This window comes from Amblyomma maculatum, chromosome 3, assembly GCF_055883805.1.
Source record: "Amblyomma maculatum isolate TAMU_Amacu chromosome 3, ASM5588380v1, whole genome shotgun sequence".
Lineage (NCBI taxonomy): Eukaryota > Metazoa > Arthropoda > Arachnida > Ixodida > Ixodidae > Amblyomma > Amblyomma maculatum.
The window spans coordinates 192901437-192917265 of NC_139346.1; the positions used below are offsets into that span (position 1 = coordinate 192901437).

The 15829-nt window shown below is 50.6% G+C and overlaps 1 protein-coding gene across 3 annotated transcripts in view; it reads left to right on the plus strand.

Annotated features, from left to right (window-relative positions):
- Positions 1-15829, plus strand: part of LOC146197306 (uncharacterized) — a 525739-nt gene that overhangs the window by 390535 nt on the left and 119375 nt on the right. The gene's annotated exons all lie outside the window — the stretch shown is intronic.

Consider the following 15829-nt stretch of genomic DNA (forward strand, 5'->3'; position numbering starts at 1 on the left):
TTAAACGAAGGAAGAGCTTCCGCTATCACAGCGGACGCGAAGCGCGCCCAAGGCGTGTAACGCCCGCGCGTAGTCCCGACGAGTTGTGCTCGGAATACTGACCGAGCCCTGCCCGAAGACAGACGAGCAGGTTTTCAATATTGGGGAAACCGCCAAAGTTCACGAGCAGGAACAAAAGGAAATAAAAAAAAAGCGCAATCACGTACGCCTTGACCGATATCATATTTGCGCACGAAAGAGCCAGACCGCGTGCAACTAAAATTGGGAGCTGTGGGGGCGTGCCAAGAGGGCAGGGGGAAACACTTGCCAGTCTCTCTCTCTCTCTCTTTTTTTTTCTTCCTGCATCTGGTTCTCGAAGACCGATTACGCGATGCTTCTGGGGGCGATTGCTTGCCTTAAAAGGCGAATATACAAACAAAGCAGTAAAATGAAGAGTAGCAGGGATGGAGGCGAAACACGAACGGCGCTCGAGAGAGGGACCACCACGATCGAGGTCAACTGTCAACAAATCGGAGGGCGAAGCGATCACCTTGGCACCGCCATGTTCGCGACCAGACTTTTATCGCTTGTTTCGGTAAAACGGAAGAGAAAGAAAGAGGGGGGCAGCACTGTATTTGTGTATGTCTTTTTTTTTTTTTTTTTCACCTTCCGGGCAAAGGCTATCTGCCGACGCACCCCACTTGGCCTTTCGTGTTTTGTATTTGCGCAGTCTCTCGTGTACCTTGGTTGCAAAGCCATGTCGAGCGTGAGCCGAAGTTTCTTGTATCGTTTCCTCCGAAATGTTCCTCAGCCAAACATTCTTTTTGTTTTCGTCTTTAAACCGCGCCTTCTGCTCTTTACTGCTACTTCTTGACATTCTCGTTGCTCTCGTTTCTGGCTCGTCCTTGACTCGACGCCGCTGACGCCTTCCTCTTGGTATCCGCGCGGCTGTTTCGTACCAACGCGGTCCTCGTCCCTTTTTTTACTATTCTGGATAGAAGTCCGCAACTTGGCGTGCCTGTCGCGGGCCAGTGCGTTTGTGCATACCTATAACGGTCGTTTCCACCTCAACTTCCTCTCATCAACCTTTTCTTTTATTCTGCCGTGTGACCCCGCGCGGTCTTCTGTTTGTTTACATCTCCCAACTGCCCAGACGACTCCTCTTTCGTAATCCTCCTCCTTCCTTCGAAGCTTGCGCTTGACTTCGCTTTATGCCGCCTCTCTCTCTCCTCCCCTGTCTCGTCACTGAAGCCCCCGCCTCTCCGTTCCCCTTCTCCTTTCGCCAAATCATGATGCCTACGTGTCCGGCGACCAAACGACTGGGTTGTCGCCACGCGTCAGTTTTACATTCGGTTCCTCGTTTTATTTTATTTCTTTTATCTACCTCCAGCCTCGCGAGGGGCCTCTTTCCCTGCACCAACGCGACGTGGTGGGTCGTTGGAGTTCCGTTCGACCCGATTGCCGTTAAGCACACGCATTATTATCCGCTATCGACGAGTTCGGGCTGCTGAAGGACACGCCGGCGCTGGCGAAGGCAGGGGAAAGAAAACATAAGAAAGACTAGTGTACGGAGCATCAAATTTCACATATACGGCGAATTTTCTGCTTTTCTGCACTGCTGTCGCTTTTTTTATTCTTCCTTTATTTTTATTTTTTTTTTTTGTAGCAAGGATGAGTCAGCATGCAATGCCACCACGATGAACCCGCAGATATTATAGAATGTATAGCCCCATAAAAGTGCCAATTAAAGGGCAGCGATAAGACGGACATTGGCACATATACTTGGATTATTCGTGGTCATCTATCAAAGGTAAAGAACATCTCGGTCCTTGACCTCCGCTGCCTTGAGATTAAATGTTTTCTTTTTTTTTTTCCATTGAGTACACCTATTTTGTAAAACGTTTCGTGACAAACCAGCTTTTTCTCAAAATTAAAACTAGTTCCTGAAGATAACAGCGAACTGTTTCCGAATATATCACCACTTCGTCCGTTTATCATGATATTAAAATTTTATCTCTCCCACACAGGCAGCAGATTTCGGCATCTTAATCACGCAGTACAAATATTCATTTGCCAATCTTACCAAAAACATATTTCGTGTCGTTCTATATCCGGGTAACTGCAGAGTTGCACGAAAAAAAAAAAAAAGAAAGAAAGAAAGGAAGGAAACGGCTGCCGTTTTGCAACCGTTCTTGCGTTATTCCAAGAAAAGACAGACAACCAACCCATCAACAAGTACTGTTTCCCTTTGTTTTCGGCTACCTGCATACCACGTGCGTGTGCGCGCATAAAAACGAAAAGCGTGGGGGAAGGGAGAAGAGGCGGTGTGGAGGAAGATGAGGAGGAGGAGAGTGAAGGGGGGGTCGCGAAGGCGCGCTGCCGTGTCGCAACGGGAGTTTCAGACGTAATTACCTCCACGAGGCTCGACCGGCCCACCGACAATCCTGGTTTATGTCACTGCCGCAACAGATGTTCAGTCGGATGTGGGCTGCGGCGGCTTCTTGCATGGACCCGCAAGGTGGGCTTGGCCACGCGGCAATAAAAGAAAAAAGGCTAGAAAGCCAGGTGAAAAAGATGGCAGACCTTCGCGTACTTCGCCAAAAGGAGGTCTTTCGACACTTCTGCACTCTTCGTTGAATTTTTGTTTTTGCTCTCTGTCTCGCTAGGCGCATTTCGTGCGCCTTTTGCGTCTTTATGTCCCCCCCCCCCCCCCCCCCCCCCGCTACCCCTCCTTCTGCAGCGGCAAGCTGCTTCGCCTTCTGCCTTACGCAGTCGACAAAGCGCCAGCGCGGTGAAGTATGGAGTTCTTATCTTTCGTCGACCGCTCTCCTTCTTTGGCCGAAAACGCGAAAAATGTGACCCCCCTTCCCATTTCTCCTTCGTTGATGGGCCTGCCCTCCGGATTACCGCATTGTGTACTGCACGGACACGCGCGCCCAAGCAAACGCGTAGCGAGACGCGAAGGCGAAGCTAAAGGCTGGGGGGGAAGGGAGAAGAGGGATGGCACTTTCACCACCTTCTTCCTATCTATCCTACCACGGCCATACAGCCCTCCTTTTTTTGATGCCGGAGGATTACGGGAAGGAAGCTATAAATTCCGACTCCCATTTTCGCTCGCTGCATGCCGTCGTTGTGGGTCCGCTCCGTTTGCTAGCTGCTCGCTCAATTTACTCTCTCTCTCGTTCAAAGCTGTGGTCTCTCTTTTCTCAACCAACCTGTGCTTTCTGGCGTTTATTTCTTACTTCTCGTTTACACGCATCTCTGCTGCGGGCTCCAGCAATGAGCGCATGCCCACAACTACACGCGGCTGTGTAACGCACAAGCGGGTTTGATACCTACCTGCCTCTGCGCCTTTTTTTTTATTTTTTTTTTTTTTGAGATCTGCGAAATGAGAGGGAAGAGAGACGCTGGGAAGTGGGTAAGGGGGGGGGGGGGGGGGGGGGGGGTCGAGCTATCGAAACATCCGCGTCACACTTGTTACGTGAGGGTAGCCTACGCACGGTGTATCCGCGTCCGAGTGACGTCGCTTGCAAAATACCTGATGCTCCTTGACAGCTGCCTTGGGCCTTTCGGTGCGAGCACGCGTGTCGCGTAGAGGCTGCTGCTCTCCTGTTGCCTCGTCGCGAGCCAAGCGTCGCCCATTTCCCGAAGAAAATCGTTGCGTACGCCTCAGCGCCCGACTTGAAAACTCTAACGATTCGTCCCGTAAACTTTGTTGATGCGCTATCAGAATGTAAAGGCTGTGTTCACGTCGTCAAGTGCTTTGGCGTATCAACTGTTTACATGCTTGGAATGCGGAGCACATATCATCTGGTGTGTTCTACTTTTTCGCTTCCGTGTGTATACATGGTCGCCCAACTAAGTGTCTAGTCGGCATTGCTTGAGCTATACGGCCGGCTACGGGATGTTAGTTTTCACGAATAAACGCATTTGAACAACGCGTGTGCTAGTTCTTCCTGCTCGCCGCGATCTGGGATATTCGCGCTGGCTGCCATTTGCCGACGGCTTCGCGTTGAACCCACGCTCGTTAGCAGGAAACGGCACTTGCTTCTGGGTAAACTAAGTTCTTTACCAGCGCATTAGGCTGAACTTGTGGCGAGAAGTTGGCTGTCGTCGAACTCCTCTCGAGGAAATAAGAAAATAGCTGTTTCCGAGGTGTCGCATCTTTGTAGTTCGCTTTGCGATATCGCTGGTAATTCTTACAGCGTGTCGGGATTCATCAACGGCCTGAGCCTTACCATGTCATTACATGTGCCGCCCTCTCTCTTCCTGATTTTGATTCTTTTCGTTCAAAATGATTCGAGCGATCTCTCCGCAAATGCACGCCTTGTGGCGCTAGGCTTCTTTTGGGACTCCTTCCTGCAGCTGTACAATAGCGAACGGCGAGCCTCTTGAGAGGAGAGGAAGAAGCGTGGTTGCGTGCGCCTAATCGGAGATATAGCAGCGCCCGGTTGCCATGCGCCAGTTCCGATGGGCGCCCAGTGGCGTATATACACCGCCCGTTCTTACCCATCTGTGTGAGCACCACTTTCGAGTGAGCGCGCTGCCACTGGCCCGATATCGATTCGAAGTGCACTATTTCCAGCGCGCTTCGGGCACGTAATCTCGAGGGCCGCGCGGCGGGTCATGCCCGCGCCTATAAATACGAGCGGCGGCTCTTTCTCCGAGAAAAAGGACTCACTCAAGACAAAAGAGAAGCTTCTTCGTACCGACCAGTGCAACAGCGGTAGCGGTCATCGTGGAGCCAAGCGGGCTTGTCGCGGAGCTCGATTTCCTGCATGAACGCAATGTCACGCGTCCACATACCGTTTCCTGGGTGGGCTCGGGCAATTACTAATTCCGAGCGATTACCCACTTTTGGCATTAAGTGCATTGGCTCTAATTATAACCGCTAATGAGTGGCTTGTAGGCTACTTAGGAGCGGGGATTTGGCTAACAGTACGGGATGCTAGTGTGCTGTATGCAGGGTAACGTTAAGCGGTTGGCACGTACTATTACGTAAATGGCCTCAGGGGCTGTTCGGGTTAGTGAAAGTGCTATTTGCCTCTGGTATTGGCTTGTCAAGACGTTAACAGTTCTACAACGGTGCGACTGGCTAGGTTTTATTCTTTTATAGCAGCACTTTTGTTGTAACGCTCAAGGCTCGCTCATTTTTGCTCCAGCGGTTAACTAACATTTCCTGATATCACATGTTGTTTGTTATGTGTACCGCTGGCTTTTTATTTGATGACCTTGTTTTCTGGTTCAGCGTTTGCCGCACGGTACAGATTTTTGTGGCGGCGTGCGCACTGATCCCTCGATGTGTACTTTGGTTGCTTTCTACTGCAATGCCGGCGTGCTGTGTGGGGGAGCATATGCATTCTAGCTAGTGGCGGTAGTGTTCGATCGGTACATCTTGTTTTTCTTTCTACCCTGGCTACCTGTCCTTATCGAAGGCTCTGCACGCAGATTCTTTACTCATCTAACGCTTCTAAAATGTGTTTCAGAGAATTCTTTTTGTAATCTGCACGGACGGAACGTTGGTGAAAAAAAAAAAAAAAAAAAAAAAAAAAAACTATACGAAAGCTACTTATCGAGCTACGCTTTCGTCCGTGACGAACGCCAGCAATCATATTCTGTTTGGCAATTATGATTGCCAGTCAACTTTCAAGATGTCAATTCTGGAGAGGGACTTGAGTGTCTGAAAAGAACCAAGTATCCGGAACACGAATATGTTCAAACGAACACATTTCGTCACACACAAGACTTGGTTTCTTCACTGCTTTGAGCGAGAAGCGCTCGCCTCGAGATTGTCGCAAGTATGGGATAAGGAATCCGCTCCTGTGCAATTCATGCGCTCGCTGGCACCGTGCCTTGCTTTTGTACGAACGCGTCTTGGCGTGTCATAGCTCGTAGCAGACGCCTGTTTATCGGAATCGGCTGATTGCATCTGCATTGCAGATAGCTTTCCAGTGCAGGATGGGTACCTTCGGCCGAAGCGAACTACAGAATTATTGAATTATTGCTGCATTGGGACTTTGACGCCATTTCTTGTCATCCGCTTGTGTTAGGGAAGTGGTCACAATAATGTTTTTCTATGGCATAACTACGACAGTCCAGAAATTAATAAGAGTTGTACGCTGAAACTCTTAGTGTTCTATCAGGAAACGATTGAGAAGAAGGGATTTAATTTCTTGCCAAGGCCTGTTGTCTCGTTGCACTCAGAAGACTCCTTGATAGTGTAGCTTGCATTTTTCATGACGGATGCCAAGTTGCTCTTAATGTTGCGGATAATTTCTTCGAGCGAGGAAAAAAAAAAAAAGAACTTTTTCTTTTTTTTTGCATCTCCACTTCCTTACTATGCGCATAGCAGCAGACCCTCCTCCTCCTCCTCCTCCTCCTAATCATCTCAGGCGAGCGCCGTCTTTTTGTGGGACATGTACCGTCGCTGTTAAAGTGCCATTTTATTATGACCACGTAGGTTTTTTTGACAATACTGGCGACCGAGGACCCATGATGTTACTTTCCAAGAACTGCTTACTTAAAGCCACATTCACTCCCGCTAAGCCGGTGTCCAAAGCCCGCTTGTTTACCCTATGATTGACACTTTAGTTGAAAGAATCGAGGCTAGCTGTGGAATCCGCTCGACAGACTGTTCGTATATCCGCTCGGAACTAATGAAGAGATAAGCGTTGTCACCAAACATTTTGACGTCTAGCCTGAAAGTTTGCGGGCTGAAATTCGTTTATTGAAATCACGGTCAGCGCACAGCACGCGAAGCTTGGCGAGCTGCGATGAAACTTTGCGCCCCCTAATGGAAAACCCAGCGAACGCATATATGTACGCCGCTATATCGAAACTTTGCCGTGGAGGTCATGTTGTTTTCTGTACTAACTGGCAGCCTGCTATAATGATGTCATTACGCTGAGATTTCGTGGGCCATTATGTGGTTATGTACCCCTTCTCACGTCATACGATAATTAAGGTTTGTTGTCTCGTTTGTTTTTTTTTTTTTTTTCGTTTTTCTTCCTCAGCGATGAAGGTTCTGATATCAATGTAACCATTCCAAAACAAGGAAGTTGCAATTTCTGTACCGCGACACTATTAGGATATAGTATACGGCAACCGTTGTTGCTCCGACGCCGCATTTTTACAACGCTCCCGCCTTGCACACCGTTGGCGTCGGTTTCCTGTATAGGCGTCGGTTTTCTGCAGTATACGTGATGTAGCGGGAGCTCGCGTTCTTTTTTTCCTTTTTTCTGCACTCGTTACATGTTAAACATCGGCCGCCGTGGGATCGTGGACTCTGACGCTCGGTGCGAAGATCGTGGCCCGCCGACTCTCTATCCATGCATGCGCACGTCAGCTTTTCTCCGTTCTCTGAGCGTCTGCTCTATCTTTCTTTGTTTTTTCTGTTTCCTGCATGTTTCATCTTTTGTTTCTTCCATGCAGTCAGCGTTCGCCCGGCACGTGTTTTCCCGCGGAGTGGTAAAGCGCTGTTGTGTCTCCCTCAAACGCTCTGTAAACTCTGTTCGGGACACGAGGCGTTCTGGCAACGCCTGATTCGCACGCGGATGTGGTTACGGGCGTTTCCGTCGCCTAAGAAAAACAAAAGAGAAATAGAAGCAGCGCCTTGCGTTTCGACTCGGTCGCTGCAGCTTGGTTTACTCTGCTTGCACATCACGTACGACGACATTTTTTTTTTTTAATTTTTCGATGGCGATTGTGCAATGAAAGTATTGCTTTTCCCGCTGGGCCGAATAAAAACACCGACAAAACATGGTTTAGTAAATGCTTGTTTAGCCGTTTCACATATTTCAACCTCTGGCTACTTTCCGTAGCTTCTGAAAGTCACTGCGTAACTTAAAGTGCGGTGCGGTAATTGGTGAGTTTTTATATGCACAAGGGAAGTGAAGACAAAGTGAGATATCAGCTGACGCTTCGTTGAAAGGGAACATACAATACGCAGCAACGGCCACGCACGATTGGCCGAGCGTCTGAAGCACTGCGCGCATGCTGCAGTGTGCAGCACGCTTTCAAAGCATCGAAGGAAGGGACGCGAAGGTCTCTCTACCTTTCAAATGGCAGCTTTATCAAAATACGTGTTGGGGCCAATTAAATAAGGTGTCAGCGCCTCCGAACCACTCCTTCACAGGAACGTTACAGGCGACGGATTAGAATCGCGCAGAAGACAAGCGCAACAGTTTGCGAAAGCGAAATTTCACCTGCCTTGTACTCACGGAACGCACAATACGTACAGTAGAGCAAATACCTGCCAACCCTCTCTATCGACACACGGTTTTAGAATGCACTCTCCGATATTGCGCGCTCTGCCATATATCTCTCGAAACATTCTCATGCGCACGCGAGGAGGCAACTTTTTGCGATAAACTCTCCGAATTGTATACTGGCTTATGCCCCCCCCCCCCCCCCCCCCTTTATGTAATGCCCCCAGCGGGCCTTTAGGGCATCTGAACAAATAAATAAATATAACCCGCAGCCGCGTCGAAATCGTCAGCATTGCCATCAGTGGCCGCATTAAGGTTATCGGTTTCACCAGATAAGCAGCTGATTAAAGCGAAATCTTGCCAAAATGGTTGCGGCTTCTTTGCTGGTACAGCCCCCCCTCCCCATTCTAGCCCGCGTTGGCGTGGATAAAACCGCTAGATTTTTGGTATCGCCAGCCTGTTGGGTATGTACGTAGGTAGTAGTAAAAACTTCAATTAATGCACAATCAGGCGCCAAGATGCACGTAGTTTTACGGCTAATACGACTTTTCGAAAAAAGCACCTGTGTGTGTGTATAGGGGGGGGGGGGGGGGATATCATTGCGGCGCACACCTGAAATATATTCAATCGTGTCGACGCATTGCAAATGCCGCATAAAATTTCGGGCACTCTGGGGGCGTGCATATCAGATGACGCTGGACGTGGTAGGATGGATGCGTATATCTCTGTCGAAGTGCAGTGTTTGAGCCTTCGCTCTGTCCAGCGGGACGATTCGCCGCTCGAGCGACAGCAGCAGGTGTGGGGGCAGTTGTGCGCGAAGGAACTGCATCAGCATTTCCCAGACGAACAGAGTCCACTTTTAGCCGAGGCTCGCGCGAGGACTCGAGAAGCGAATAGAGAACCTCTAAAACGAAAACGTCACTCGGATGTGCCGAGTTCCTTTGTTTTTCGCCAGCCCCACCGGTGAGCATGTAGCTTCACAGACGGCAGGGAGCACCGGAAAGCAGTGCGTCTCTGAGATCTAAATCGTCATCAGCAGCGAAAACAGTGCGTGTAGACGGAAAACAGACGCAGGTTGTGAGGAGGCAAGGAGGAGCTCGGAGAGAGAAGGCGGAAGAAGAAGCAAGAGAGAACGGCGCACCGTCTCCAGTCGCGGCATTCCGTCGTGCTGTTGTGCATCGCGTTGTGCCACATCTGTTTTACTCCATCTTTTCCCTTGGCCCGTGTATTCGGATGACGTAGATGCTGGAAAAAGGGGTTCCAGCGACGGCAGGGCTCGAGCGCTCGAAAATAGAACAAAGGCGGGCCCTGTGCGTGTTCCCGGGTCCTGCTCGAGGTGTTTGTCTCACGGTTTTTGCATCCGAGTAATCTACGACGGGTGGCGGCGGCGCTGGTGGCGGCTACGCGCACTTGACGCGCACGCTCGACCCGTACGGCCTCATCATCCTCAGTGAGTGAGGGTAAAGGGCCACATACACGATTCCCTGTGCACGCCTTTGGCGAGAGCGCCGTCGCCTCCGCCAGGGAGGGTTGGCTTGATGCTCGTCGCGTGTGAGTCCGCCGCCTGCCGTTCTGCTGTGTTTCGGTTCTAATAATGGGCGCACTCTACCACACTACGTCTCGACGCAGACTCCGCGGCTCTTAGGGGCCGCGCCACCTTACCGCTTTTCAAGTCTCCTGTGTCTCCTTGGAGCCGCGACGTTTTTTGCTTATTTTTGTAGCCTTCTTGTTTTCACCTGGCTGCCGGCCTCGACGTAGACGCAGGGCGTCCCGGGCATGATGATTAATCCACGTCGACTCTCCCGGCCGCGGGAAACGTATAAGACCAGGTAAGAAGGGGTCCCGTGTTTCCGAAGAAGACAGACAAAAAAAATGGTCCGTTTTTGAGGTACCTATACATAGAGTAGAAATGGCGTCGGCGCTCATTAAAATGCCAGCGAAATAAAAACCCTTTGTGCGCCGTTTATTCTTACATTCCTCTTTCCTTTGCACCTTCATCGCTTTTTCCGCCTTGGCATTCGCTGACGACTGCAAAGCGGTTTCCAGAAGCTGCGTTCCGGGCTCACGAGCGTATTTATAACGGACGCCGGGAGCAGCTACAAATCAGCTTCGGTTCCCGCGCGTTTTTCAAAGGAGATGGAGAGAGGGAAGGTGAAAGGAAGGGGAAGGGGGGGGGGGGGAGGTCTATGCTAGCAGTATCCGAAGGCGGCAGTCGGCGTAGCGTTGCCAGCACTTGATAATTCAAACGGAAAATATGTCTGTGTCGCATTCCCACCTGAAGAAATGACTGCCGTCCGTATTAGCTTACAAGTTCACTGCGCCAAACAGTTATCACTCTCTGCGCCAAAAGGCTAAAGTGGGCAATCAGCACGCGTGCTGGGAGCTATCGTGGAAGCTCGTGCGACACGAGTGGTGGGTAGAGGCGCGAGCGGCGTGCTATTTCCAAAATATGCCGTGCGGTAAACCCATGCTGCGCACTTTTCGAGTTCTTAACTGAGCAGAAACAAGAAAAAAAAAATTCCTGGAGGATGGCGATGCATTGCACGGAGCACGCGGCCTGTTTTATTTGTATTCCGCGGTTTTGCTGCCCCTATTTTTCCACCGTTCACTCCAGCAGCGCGACAGGAGACAAGGATCAGCATTCCGCGGCGCTTGCTTGACGTGACGGGTGCACCTGTTTCCCGTCTAAAGAACTTCAACGCCGCGTAATGCACCACGTGCAAACGGCGCAGTCGCTTTTAATGAGCAGCGGGTGCTCAACGGGAGGAGAGATGCCGCACTTGCTGGGCGTCTTTCCTGGTCCCGGCTGTGCAGTAGTCGCGAGATTGCTCGAGACAGACGGACTGAGGGGTTATAGCATCCCTAGAAAGAAATAAAGGGGGGAAAAGTTGGAGGGAGGAGGGTGGGGAAGAGGAGGAGAAGCTCCTATTTGCAGCGGCGTCATTTCTCGGTTTCACCTGTTCTCTGAAATCGCGTCGGGCGGAACGACGCTTTCTACTCTCTTCTCCTCTGCTTGGTTTCTGCCTGGCGGGAGGATGCCTGTCTTTTCCGATGATACCCTTTTCCCCTCTCCTCGGGAGCCCGGTTTAAAATTAAACGCGGTCGTCCCGCGGCGCGACGTTGCATAAAGCGACACGCTGTCTGCGGTCGGCCCTGCGGTTCGCGCCATCTTTTTATGCCTGCCTTTACTGCGGTTCGCACTTCTCTCATCCTTCAGCTTCATCTTCCTCCTCCCTTGTGATTCTCCGGTTTCTAGTTCACGCGCGCGCTGCTTTTATGTGATTGTCTGCGCCGTGTCCCCCTCCAACCGCGACTGGGTAAACTGGAAAAGCCGTACCGGCACGCAGTTTAGCCGATGGGATTATCATTCGAGTTTTTTTTTTTTTATAGTCAATAAAATGCTGCACATCACTACACTTGTGAAGATAATTGCTCAGTAAGGTCCAGTAATTACACCTGATGACTACTACGGCGTCAAAGCTCGTCGATCGGAAACTAGGCCGGCTCCTGAGTCAGTTTGTTTCGAGTATGCTAACAGGTGTCGTCGAGCTGTCTGTCAGCCAAGTCACGGTGATGATGAGCGGGAAGAGAAGGCTAGTGACAGACCTGTGATGACATGAGTCCATAACGGCTCACTGAACATGAGACTTGACACGAACAGGTGGGGACAACCGGGTAAAGTCCTGATCTTCTCTTGCCCTGTATGATGTCGTTGGCAAAGATGGTGGTCATGTCCTGTTCCCGTGAACAAGCAGATGACATTAGAGAAGCAACTAAGTGAACTTGGTGTCAGCTGCAAACGATACAAGCAATATGGGTAACGAAGCAATGCACGGAGCCGATGGTCTTGGTGAAATAAGTCGGCTATTATCCTTTTTTGTATATATACTAGTTGCTATATATGTGTGCATGTCCGGTTGGGAGTGGCTAATATAGCTCCAAGGCTCTGGTCCCCTGATTGCTTACCTTAGTTGCTTAACTGACCGATGCCATGTTGCAGAGACCGTGCCTTATGCATGCCATGTTAAGACCTCTCACAAATGTCCACACCGCTGCTTAGTTCATGTCTCACTAATCCTCTTCACTGTTCTGGTGAACCATATGGCATCGCGTTGTGCGCACCGGCTGATAGCTGGATTGTTCATCGTGGCGCTCTTTGCAGCAGCCGAGTCTGTATAAGTTTCATTACAGGTCTGAAGTACGCCCTTATCAGCCAACGCGTGACGTCTCCCGTGTTAGGTACATGCTGGATTGGCGCCCACCTTATTTCGCCGACGGCTGTCATCCCACACGGCACTTCCCCGCGCGATTCCCTCGTCGCGCAGGCATCCGCCGTCGCTTTTTTCGGTGCCGCAACTCAGCTTTTCGAAAACGATTATACGCGGAAGATGATGACGCCGCAGTCAGCCCCTCCCGGAGTGGCGGCGGCGCGTTGGTGGTGGTGGTGGCCGTGGTCGGTGCGTCTATATCCGTGGCAGCAGCCTCTTCCCACCACCTCAGTCAGCGACGAGTTTGAATCTTGGCAGCGGGCCTCCCCGTTCATGCGGAATCGTTGTGATCGCCTGGCGTCTCCGCCGCGCGGAGGCACCCGGAGAAGAGGCGGAGGGGAGGGGGAACGCCCGAAGATCGCGAGAGATAGCGGCTCTTGCCGTTGCTCTTTTCGGGACGCCCGGGGGCCAAATCTTCAAAATAGCGGCGCGCGCGCGAGCCCGGGTTTGAAGATAGCAGAACCTTGGAAGATGTCGGCTGCGTGGGTAAAAGAATCGGAGGCAAGGGTCGCCACGGAAGAAGTTGGTGGAATCCGTATTGTGGAGATACGCTAGAAGCCTAGCGCTGGAGTGTCACGTCAGCGGCGGCATCTTCAGGAGGAACGCGAAAGAGCAAAGAATAACGTGACAAATTAAGGGACGAGGAAGGCAGGCTGGTACAAAACAAGAGAAGATGAAGGGAAACCGCGAGCGAGGAGACAAGATAGAATCGGTAGAGCAATGGGTGGCAACAAAAACATAAAATAGGTGGCACAACTGAAGTCTCTAGAAGACTCGCCCGAGGAGATAAGGGTGGGCATCAGGGGTGGGCCGGACAATTAAATGTGCGGAGGCACGCGTGAACCAAAAATTGCTGTGCCTCCTGGCAATGGTGTACTAGTTGCGGCTTTTTGAGACGAATGGTTTGAAACACTGTACCACGCCCCGGCAGTCGAGAGGAATGGCCCGAGATCTTTTAGAGATTCCGTTCTTGGTGGCGCTTGATGGTTCGGCGGTGGTGGGGACAGCGCCGTGCCGCTACTCCATTGGGCCCCTACTTTTTGTCGCTTTTATTTCCGTTATGTACTTTTTTTCATTTTCGTTTTGTCTCAGCTTTCTCAGCGCGCACTTGATTCTGCAGGGGCTCGTTGTTGGGGTGCCCTTGTTTATGCCGAGGGACTTTCTAAAAGCGTCCAGTGAGAGTTGTTGGTTCATACCGACGGCGCGCGTGAGAGCTCTGAAAAAAGAATGCCGAAGAGAATGCCGAGGATGACGGGAGAGGCTGAATCGAGCGTGGAAAACTGGTAGGGTGGAGCTGAAGGGGGCTGGCACCGAGAGCAGCCGCAGCAGAGCCTAGTGGAAAAGACGAACGAAAGAAAGGGGAGGAGAGGCTGAATGATGCGGAGCTGCATCTTGACGTGTTCCTCCTGTTGTGCGCGTAGATTTGAGGGTATTTTTAGGTAATCGTACAGTTAAAGAGGCACCCTGAGAGGTGCCACGTGCACCCGAACCTCTTGTGGTCGGAAAAGAAGTCATGCAAACCAGACGGCCGCATGCCTTGCACCTGTGCCCGAGGCCTCGCTTGGTAGGGAGACGTGTCGTAAGTCTGCTCTATTTTCTGTCCGGGAAAACAAGGATTGATGGTATATATATATATTTTTTTGCCTTCTGGCCTTGCTTGTACAATCGTGTTGCGACAAACAGCGGCGCCCTTGTTCGTGGGCTCACCTATACACTTTCCTGGGTTTTCCTTCTCTCTCGGCTACTTTTTATCAGTTTCGCCTCACCTGTCTGGGACGCTCTGACTTGCGGACAACGAACATCTCGCCTAAACCCGTAATGGAGAAAGAAGCTGGGATAACTGTATCTCTCAGGTCTTGTTATTTTGGGGCCAGCAGGTATAATTTATAGTTGCGCATTTAGAACCGTTGTCCGGCCGGTATGTCTGATCTTGCTAACGCTTTCTCTACTTAGAGAGCTTCGTGTACGAGCCCTATGCTCCCAGCGTACTTGAGCAAGAAAGGACAAACGACAAAAAAGAAATGTGTACATATTGTGCACAGATAGTCGGCGAAGTCGTTCCCCCTTCACTGCTTACGCATTCAACGCATACATGTAGATGTCGAAGACTGTGTATTTTCTGAATTTTCTCCAGCGACCGGATCTTCGCTCTTTGCTGAAGCAGTATTTTTTTTTTTTCCACACCACCTCCCTTTCGCGCGAGCTCGTTTCCGTTGCTTTGTCTTTCGCGCAGTTTATCGAGAAATTGCAGAGAGCGTGCGAAGTGAAGCCGCCGAGGAAAGGAGAGGTAGAGAAGAGGGCAGATTGTTGGCAGCAGGGGTACGCTGGTGCGTAGATAAAGCCAGCCGGGCCGTGCCATAGGCCTTGCCGCCGCCGGTCGCTCATTACGGATGCAGGAAATGAACGGCACAAAACGAAAAACAACGCCTGCCTTTTCTTTTCGTTTCCTCGTCGTTTCTTTTTTTTTTTTTTTTTCACCCACGGAGAACAAAAAATAAAGGAAATGCCGAAGCATAAAGAAGAGGATATTTGACTTTGAGGGAGGAAACGGAGACTTGTTCTGGTGATAAAGTCGTCAGCTCTCCTTCTCTTTCTTTCATTCACGGCTTCCTTCATTGGTGTTGTTTCGCGAATTTATTTTCTTTAGCTGTTTTGTCTTCTTCCTTCGTAAGCCTCCTCTCTCTTTTGTTACGTGATTTCCTTTCTGTCTGCTCTGCCGCATTTTTTTTTTTTTCTGGTCTCTCTAGCCGGCCAATTACGCTGTTTATACCACGCCGACTCCCGATAATAATGCGCGAAGGAAGTATCGGGTGGTTTCGACCAAAAGAGAAAAGAGTGGAGCGATAATAACGGCTGAACTTCGTCGAAAGCCACCGTCGTCTCGCGAATCGTAGCGTGCATGTATAGGCCTTTGCCTTGACTTTCGCGCTTTGGTTCGCCGCCTGTGTTTTTTGGCCAGAGGTTGAACAAAAAGCGAACGAGAACACCCTGCGATGACAACCATTCAAGCGTGACGATCTTTAGATAAAGGAAAGAAGAAAGGAGGTGAATGAGTATGCGAGGAGAAAGAACATCTCTGATTGTGGAAGGAGAGAGATTGTATTGCGTGTCGAAAAGGACTGGTACAGAGCCAGCCTTTCCTTTCCGTAAGCATTATGCGTGTCTCTGCCAAATGATCTGCGTCCAGCTCGGAGCGCTTACCTTTTTTTTTTTTTTTTTTTTTTCCCTCCTCTCGTTCTGACTTCGTGCTGGCTATCCTCAGGAGTTTGCCATTGTTTCTGGTTCTGACGTTCGCTGTGCCAGAGGCCCTTCTTCATTCATCACTCCTGCGCTAAGTGGCACATTGAAACGGTGCGGCAAGCAGCGGTCTCGTTC